The following is a 7,672-nucleotide window of genomic DNA, read 5'->3' as shown; positions in this document are numbered from 1 at the left end:
AGCTCTTGTATTCTACGCACACTGGCATGCTAACCAATTTATCATGCTAACCAGTTTTAAGTGTTGTCTTTCTTACGAGTTTTATTTCTGCTTTTTTGAACGTTACTGTCATGATAGTTGTCTAACTTATCCGTCCTTGTTAATATTATGATTATAAGACTATGATCAAGGTTAGTTTTTTTTATTTTAAATGGAAATAGTGAGTCGTCCAAAATGGAAAAATGGTAACTTTTGTAAACGTGGTGTGCGTATCAGCCCATTTGTAGCTTGGTTCTGTCTATACAACTATACCTTTACATTTCTGGCAATTTAAATTGAGAAACACATTTTTCTGATGTTCTGATGTCCTGCAAATTATAATCATGTTGTGTATCCCTGCAGAATTCCTAGAACCATTGGGGTGTCAATACCAATGAAAGCTACTTTCTTCATTACTAATATTATGGTTGATGGTTGGGCTAGTGTTGCCGCTGAAGTCCTCAGATTAGTTCCTCTAATATTATTCCATATTAAGAATACAGTATTGGTTAAAACTGAGCAAGACCGGGATGAAGCAATGGATCCTGGTTTCCTGGACTTCCCTACATACGAGCCTCGGATTCAACTTTACTTTCTACTTGGACTTGTCTATTGTGTTATCACACCGATACTTCTTCCTTTCATCATTGTCTTCTTTGCGTTTGCTTACTTGGTTTTTCGTCATCAGGTACAATCTTCTCAAATATTGTTTCTTTTAAATGATTCCGTGCATCGTTCAATATTTTATTAACGGGTCGGGTACTCTATGCTTTGTTCTCCCTAGATTATCAATGTCTACGACCGAAAATATGAAAGTGGAGCCGCTTTTCGGCGGATGTACATCACCGCATAATTATCGGTCTTGTAATATCACACCTTTTATTCTGGGATTCTTTGAGTACAAAAGATGTAAAGACTTCTACACCCTTGCTGGTTGCCCTCCCAGTATTGACGATCCGGTTCCATATCGTCTGTAAAGGTCGCTTTCAATCGCCTTTTACCAGGTTCCCCTTGGAGGTTAGTCTTTCTCATTTCTATTTTCTTTCTTTGTTTAGGCATAATCCAACTTCATGGAAATGGGACACATACCATGCTCATCAAGTATGAAATTAGGAATTTTAAGAATTTTTCCCCATAAAATGAAGCGTCTAATTGTCACCTTCATATTAGAAGGTAAGAGTGTTGTCTTGTCGCTTTCACAGTCTCGCCTATATTCTGTAGGCTGTCAAATGTATTTTGTTTTACCGGCAACCGGCACCGACTTGACTCGTAACCAAATATACAAAGCCCATATCTCAAACCCGAATCGCCTCGATCCGATCCGAGTAAGGCGGCATTTTGCTAATTCGAATGGACCCTCATCTCTATATGACTCGGTAATAGCACCTTAACATCAAACCGAAATGATCGCCTGTTAGAACGACTGACAGCCTACAGAATATAGGCGACATGCATCTGATGATGCAGAAACTGATGGTGAGAATGCTATTAGAGAGTTAGATAATGGTGTCAGGCTTGTGGAGACCGTTATAATTTAAGGTCTTGTTCTTTCACAACTAGCAACGATGACGACACATCCAGTACAACAACATCTATTATCTCACCAAATGGTGGGGGCAAAATCAACATAACTCGGTGGGAAAGGGTAAGCTCTTGGGGCAGGGATCATTTGGAACCGTATATGAAGGGATTTCTAGGTATGCAATGTTTCTCAAACTAATAATATTTCATCACAAACTGGTAGCTGATTTTAATTAAACGCTGCATACCGTTCCTTCCTCCCATTTGTACCCATAAAGGAATCTCTATTATTGATGTTCAACTAGGTATCCGTTAGCAATGGTAACATTTACACACTTGTTGCAGACATCCAATCTCTAGTTGCTTCACTACTTTATGCACCATGTTATAAATCTATATGCGCTGCAGTTTCCGGGTTTTTCACTAGTTGTTATTATAGGAAATTTTATTGAATTTCTGGTTCTTTTTCGATGAGAGATTCTTTTTGCTATTAAAGAAGTTTCTCTGCTTGGACAAGGAAGTCGGGGAAAGCGAGTATCTATCAACTAGAGCAGGTAAATTACGTTACGATTTTGGTCAAAGGAGATTGTTTTCATTAGTAATAGCTATTGTTGGCTGTGAGGCTATTTGCTAGCCACTTTCTGGTGATTGTTGCTATGTTACTACTGCTATCTAATTTATTTCTATATTCGTTCGCCTGTTTTCTCTTTCTTTTCAGAAGATTGAACTTCTGAGTCAGTTTGAACATGAAAATATAGTTCGATATCTTGGTATCGAAAAGATGTCCTTGTTTTTTACTCAATAATTGTCTATTTTGGAGAGTATCCATAGTTATACTGTTCACGAGGAGTATCTGACTACATGCTGTAAACACAAATGCTTTATTATTTCTTTAATTTTTACTTCTGCTTTGTACGGGCTGATTCAAAACTCTACATCTTTTTGGAGCTTGTGACGCAAGGTACCCTTGCGAGCCTTTACCAAAAGTATCATCTTCGTGATTCTCATGTTTCTGCTTACACAAGACAGATTCTTTTGGGACTGAAGTATCTTCATGATCGAAATATGGTCCATAGGTATGCAGTGAATCTGCTTCAGCTACGTACTGTCTGTTTCTGTCACGATTGCTTGCCATTTTTTTTCTCATCATACGCTGGGTTTGCTTCTCAGATTGTATAGACCAGTCGTCCTATAGTTCTCTGAATCTTTTTTCCCGTTATAACTCATAATTTTCAGATCAACCAAAGGACAAATTATGTACAAAGAAGCCAAAAGAAGATGACCATCGAAGTCTACTTGAGAACTCTTTTTCAGATCATGTCCCTAATGATTCGTGGTTTACATGTCTCCACAGCTTTTAGAACATCTTGAGGTGTTCAATAGGAGAGTCCGTTGATTGAGCAGGCTAGTTGTGGATATACTTTTTATATCTCGTCCCATCTTTATAATGGGAAAAGGAGTGACATCTATAGCTTGTCTATTGCGGATACCATATGTAATGTTCGTTAAGTTGTATGAGTTTGACCTTCAAATCTTGTGCCCATATCTAGATTAATATTCACAGTCCTATTGTTGTCGATGTATTCAGTTTTCGAAATGACTTGCTTATTAATTCTTGTTGGTTTCCTTCAACTTCATCTTTAGTGTCTCCACTATGGTAAATATGGTAATCTAAATGAGTAGGTCTTGTATTTTGTGAAACATGTTTATGGAAATGTATTGTTCTGAAGTTTGTCGAATAGTGTTCCTTGCTAAAGTTTGAATGTGGAGTGAAACTCAAATCTCTTTCAAGTTTCAATTGTTCTTTCCTTGTTCACTTGTATTTTTGATAATCTTGTGTTAGATTCACAAAATCGGGTCTAGGATTCACAAAACTATGAAGTAAATTGGTGAGGTCGGCCGCCTCGCCATAAACAAGTCAAATTCCAAAATACAAGCAAACAACAAAAACTACTCAAAGACCCCCTGGCGGGCCAGTCTCAGTCTCACTAGAAGTCGCGACTAAAGAAAACACGATCTCGCACTCCGGCCACCTCTCTGGAGAGCTCTCCCGCGTCTCCTCCTCCATCACGATCTATGGCTCTGTCGTGACATGAGAAGCCTCCGTTGTAGCTAGCTGGGCCCTAAGCGAGACGATCTCAGCCTCTCGACATCGCAGCTCCTCCTCTCAAAGCAGCAACTTCTGGTCACGATTGATGATTCCAAGCTCTTGTCCATGGATCGTCGCCCTCGACTCATCTAACTCAAAGATGGACCCGAGTCAACTCCTCAGGATCCTCAATGCTCTAAAAAAACATGGATCGTCAAACTCTAAACCATTAAAACAAAACACAAAAAACAACGAAATCACAAAAATAAGAAAAAGAGCAAAATAGGGTCTAGATTCACAAAATAAGGTATAAGATTCACAACATAAGGTCTAGATTCACAAAATAAGAAAAATAGCAAAATAGGTGATTTCGACCATTTTATGACCCAATTTCACAATATTGCCTTTTAGTTTTACAAAACAAGCTCTATGATTCACAAAATAAGGTATAAGATTTACAAAATAAGACAAGGAGAAAAATAGGTGATTTTGATCATTTATAACCAAGTTTCAAAATATTGCCTTTTAGTTTCACAAAACAAGCTCCAGGATTCACAAAATAGGGCATAAGATTCACAAAATAAGAAAAGGAGGAAAATAGGTGATTTCGACCATTTATGACCAAGCTTCACAACATTGTCTTCTAACATTCACAATATAAGTTCTAAGATTCACAAAATAAGGTCTAGGATTCACAAAATAAGAAAAAGAGCAAAATAGGTGATTTCGACCATTTTATGACCCAATTTCACAATATTGCCTTTTAGTTTCACAAAACAAGCTCTAGGATTCACAAAATAAGGTATAACATTCACAAAATAAGACAATGAGAAAAATAGGTGATTTTGACCATTTATAACCAAGTTTCAAAATATTGTCTTCTAGTTTCACAAAACAAACTTTGGGATTCACAAAATAGAGGGCATAAGATTCACAAAATAAGATAAGGAGGAAAATAGGTGATTTCGACCATTTTATGACCCTATTTCACAATATTAACTTTTAGTTTCACAAAACAAGCTCTAAGATTCACAAAATAGGGCATAATATTCACAAAATAAGACAAGGAGAAAAATAGGTGATTTTGATCATTTATAACCAAGTTTCAAAATATTGTCTTCTAGTTTCACAAAACAAGCTTTAGGATTCACAAAATAGGGCATAAGATTCACAAAATAAGAAAAGGAGGAAAATAGGTGATTTTAACCACTTATAATGATCAAGTTTCACAAAACAAGCCATATGATTCACTGAATAAGGTATGAGATTCACAAAATAAGGTCTGAGATTCACCAAATAAGGAAAAGAGCAAAAAACGTGATTTTAACCACTTATGATGACCAAGTTTCACAAAACAAGCTCTAAGATTCATTGAACAAGTGTCCGAGATTCACAAAACAAAGTCCGAGATTCACCTAATAAAGAAAAGAGCAAAATAGGTGATTTTAACCACTTATGATGATCAAGTTTCACAAAACAAACCTTAAGATTCATTTGAATAAAGTATGAGATTCACAAAATAAGGTCTGAGATTCACCAAATAAGGAAAAGAGCAAAAAACGTGATTTTAACCACTTATGATGACCATGTTTCACAAAATAAGCTCTAAGATTCACCGAACAAGGTCTGAGATTCACAAAACAAAGCCTGAGATTCACCTAATAAAGAAAAGGGCAAAATAGGTGATTTTTAACCACTTATGATGATCAAGTTTCACAAAACAAGTCTTGAGATTCACTGAATAAGGTATGAGATTCACAAAATAAGGAAAAGAGGAAAAAAAAACGTGATTTTAACCACTTATGATGACCAAGTTTCACAAAACAAGTTAAGATTCATCGAAGCAATTCCGAGATTCACAAAACAAAGTCCGAGATTCACCTAATAAAGAAAAGAGCGAAATAGGTGATTTTAACCAATTATGATGATCAAGTTTCACAAAACAAGCCTTAAAGATTCACTGAATAAGGTATGAGATTCACAAAATAGGTATGAGATTCAAAAAAAAAAATTCGTGATATTGTATTGTATAGTGCGTGATATTGTTTTATGGATCATTTGACCAAAATATATAGGTGACTCACCTAGGATAGGATCTTTCGCCATAATGAGGAATTTGGTGAGGCCTGGCACTTTCGCCATAATGGGGTCTTTCAAGGATCCCGCCTATATATATATATATATATATATATATATATATATATATATATATATAGGGGCGAGATCCGTCAGATTTAACTAGTAGTTCAGTACGAACTGTACGAACTCATTTCAGAGACCACCTTAAGCTGTTCAAAAACAAATCCCACCCGTACCTTATCTTTCATATATCCTTACTCAGTACCCATCATCCCAACTCCCTTCTCCCTTGTTCTTATCCTCTGCCATCACCACCACTCGCTGGAGCTTCCGACCATCATGTAAACAGCCGACAACAAAAACGTCGACGAAGACCGTTATCCAGCTCGAAATTTCCCGCAAACCTCGCTGAATCAATTAAAATTTTGAAATCTTACTTCGTGTATTTTGTAGATATAATATTCAATCGAGTTCAATGAAGAAGAAATAAGTAATTGGCTTAGGGTTACATTGTGTGGCAGTCACGGGTGGATTGCGTAGGTCACTGGTGATGGGCTATCGATGATGACGGGATTCTAATGGGAGAGAGGTCGCCGATGGGAGAAAGTTCACCAATAAGCGTCGGTGATGTAGCGATGACGTCGTTGAGGGGTCAGTGTTGATACTAGGGCTGATGGTTTATGGGTGAGGTTAGCGGACAGTGTTATGTCGTGGGTCAGGTGTTAGTCGAGGGTACGGTTGGTCAGTGGTGGTGGTGGTGGTCGTGAGTGGTGTTTGCATAATACATGACCGCAGATACACAAGCTAGTACTACAAGATACACAAATCGACTTATCTATCTAAAGCTGTCACTGCCATAGATCGGTCGCTATTCCCAAATTTAGTTCATTGTTCCGATTCACTGTTGGCTCGGTTTTCTCTTTTTTTTTTCCGGTCTTCTGAGCGACTTGTTGAGACGATGAGTGATTTGAAGCCTGGTAAACATCTTGGTTCAAGGTTGTGTAGTCTGTGTTATAATTTAATGTAGAAAATATGGAAATTAAAATCTCAAGTGTCATGCAATTTGCCTTGTTTGACGTTTTTCACTTCATTGCAGTTGAAAGGTCATATGCTCGAACAATTACTATAAGTAATGAGTATTGATATTCTAATCCTCACCTGGTTCTCTTTGTTCTGAACAAGCATCTAAGAGTGCTCCATGCCTGGAATTGTTCTCAGTTGCTGTTTGAAGGTCTTTTGCTCATTCTGTGATTTTGAGGTGTCTGACTTAAAGCTCTCTCTAGAAGTCATATGGTCCGACACTAAATAGAATCAAGGCCCTTTATTTGCATACTAGTTGTACATTTCAGGTGTGTATAATAATGCTGTGTATCACTTAACACCATTTTATAGCTTTTGAATATTCAGTTTCAAACTTGTATGATACTGGAAATACGGTAGTGTGATGCTCTGGATAACGCATAAACTTTGTTTTCTCTTGGTAAATAATGGTGTTGACTAAATTTTGTGTTTTTTTTCAGCAAAACTCAAATTCGATGACATTGATTTTGTGTTTAATAATATTGTTTGATGACACATGTGTGCTCTAGTTAAATAAATCATTACAGTGCATGCGTGCAAGATGAACATCTTATCAAGCTATGTACACTATTTGAAAGTATTTGTATCTAGCAAGTTAAAGGGGTGTATCTAGCTAGCTAAAGGTATGTATCTAATAGTTTAAAGGTGTGTATCTAGATAGCTAAAGATATTCTAGTAACTTAAAGAAGTGTATTTAACTAGTTAAAGTTATGTATCTAGTAGTTTAAAAGAGTGTATCTAGCTATCTAAAGATATGTATCTAGTAAGTTAAAGAAATGCATCTAACTAGCTATGAAGTGTATCTACAGCTTTAGAGGATGATCTAAACTTATAAGAGTGTATCTAGCAAGCCTAAAAATATGATCTACAAATTTAAATGAGTGT

At 36.6% G+C, this 7,672-nt stretch overlaps 1 long non-coding RNA gene across 1 annotated transcript; it reads left to right on the top strand.

Moving 5' to 3' along the window:
- The first annotated feature begins 5,941 nt into the window (after nucleotides 1-5,941).
- On the top strand, nucleotides 5,942-7,209 carry LOC141626938 (uncharacterized). The gene is made up of 2 exons (XR_012536505.1): nucleotides 5,942-6,684; nucleotides 6,804-7,209. It is a non-coding gene; the product is annotated as an uncharacterized LOC141626938 (long non-coding RNA).
- Nucleotides 7,210-7,672: the final 463 nt, after the last annotated feature.

The sequence above is a fragment of the Silene latifolia genome, chromosome Y, assembly GCF_048544455.1.
Source record: "Silene latifolia isolate original U9 population chromosome Y, ASM4854445v1, whole genome shotgun sequence".
Lineage (NCBI taxonomy): Eukaryota > Viridiplantae > Streptophyta > Magnoliopsida > Caryophyllales > Caryophyllaceae > Silene > Silene latifolia.
Note: the sequence above shows the minus strand (reverse complement) of the source record. Positions and strands in the feature narration are given on the sequence as shown.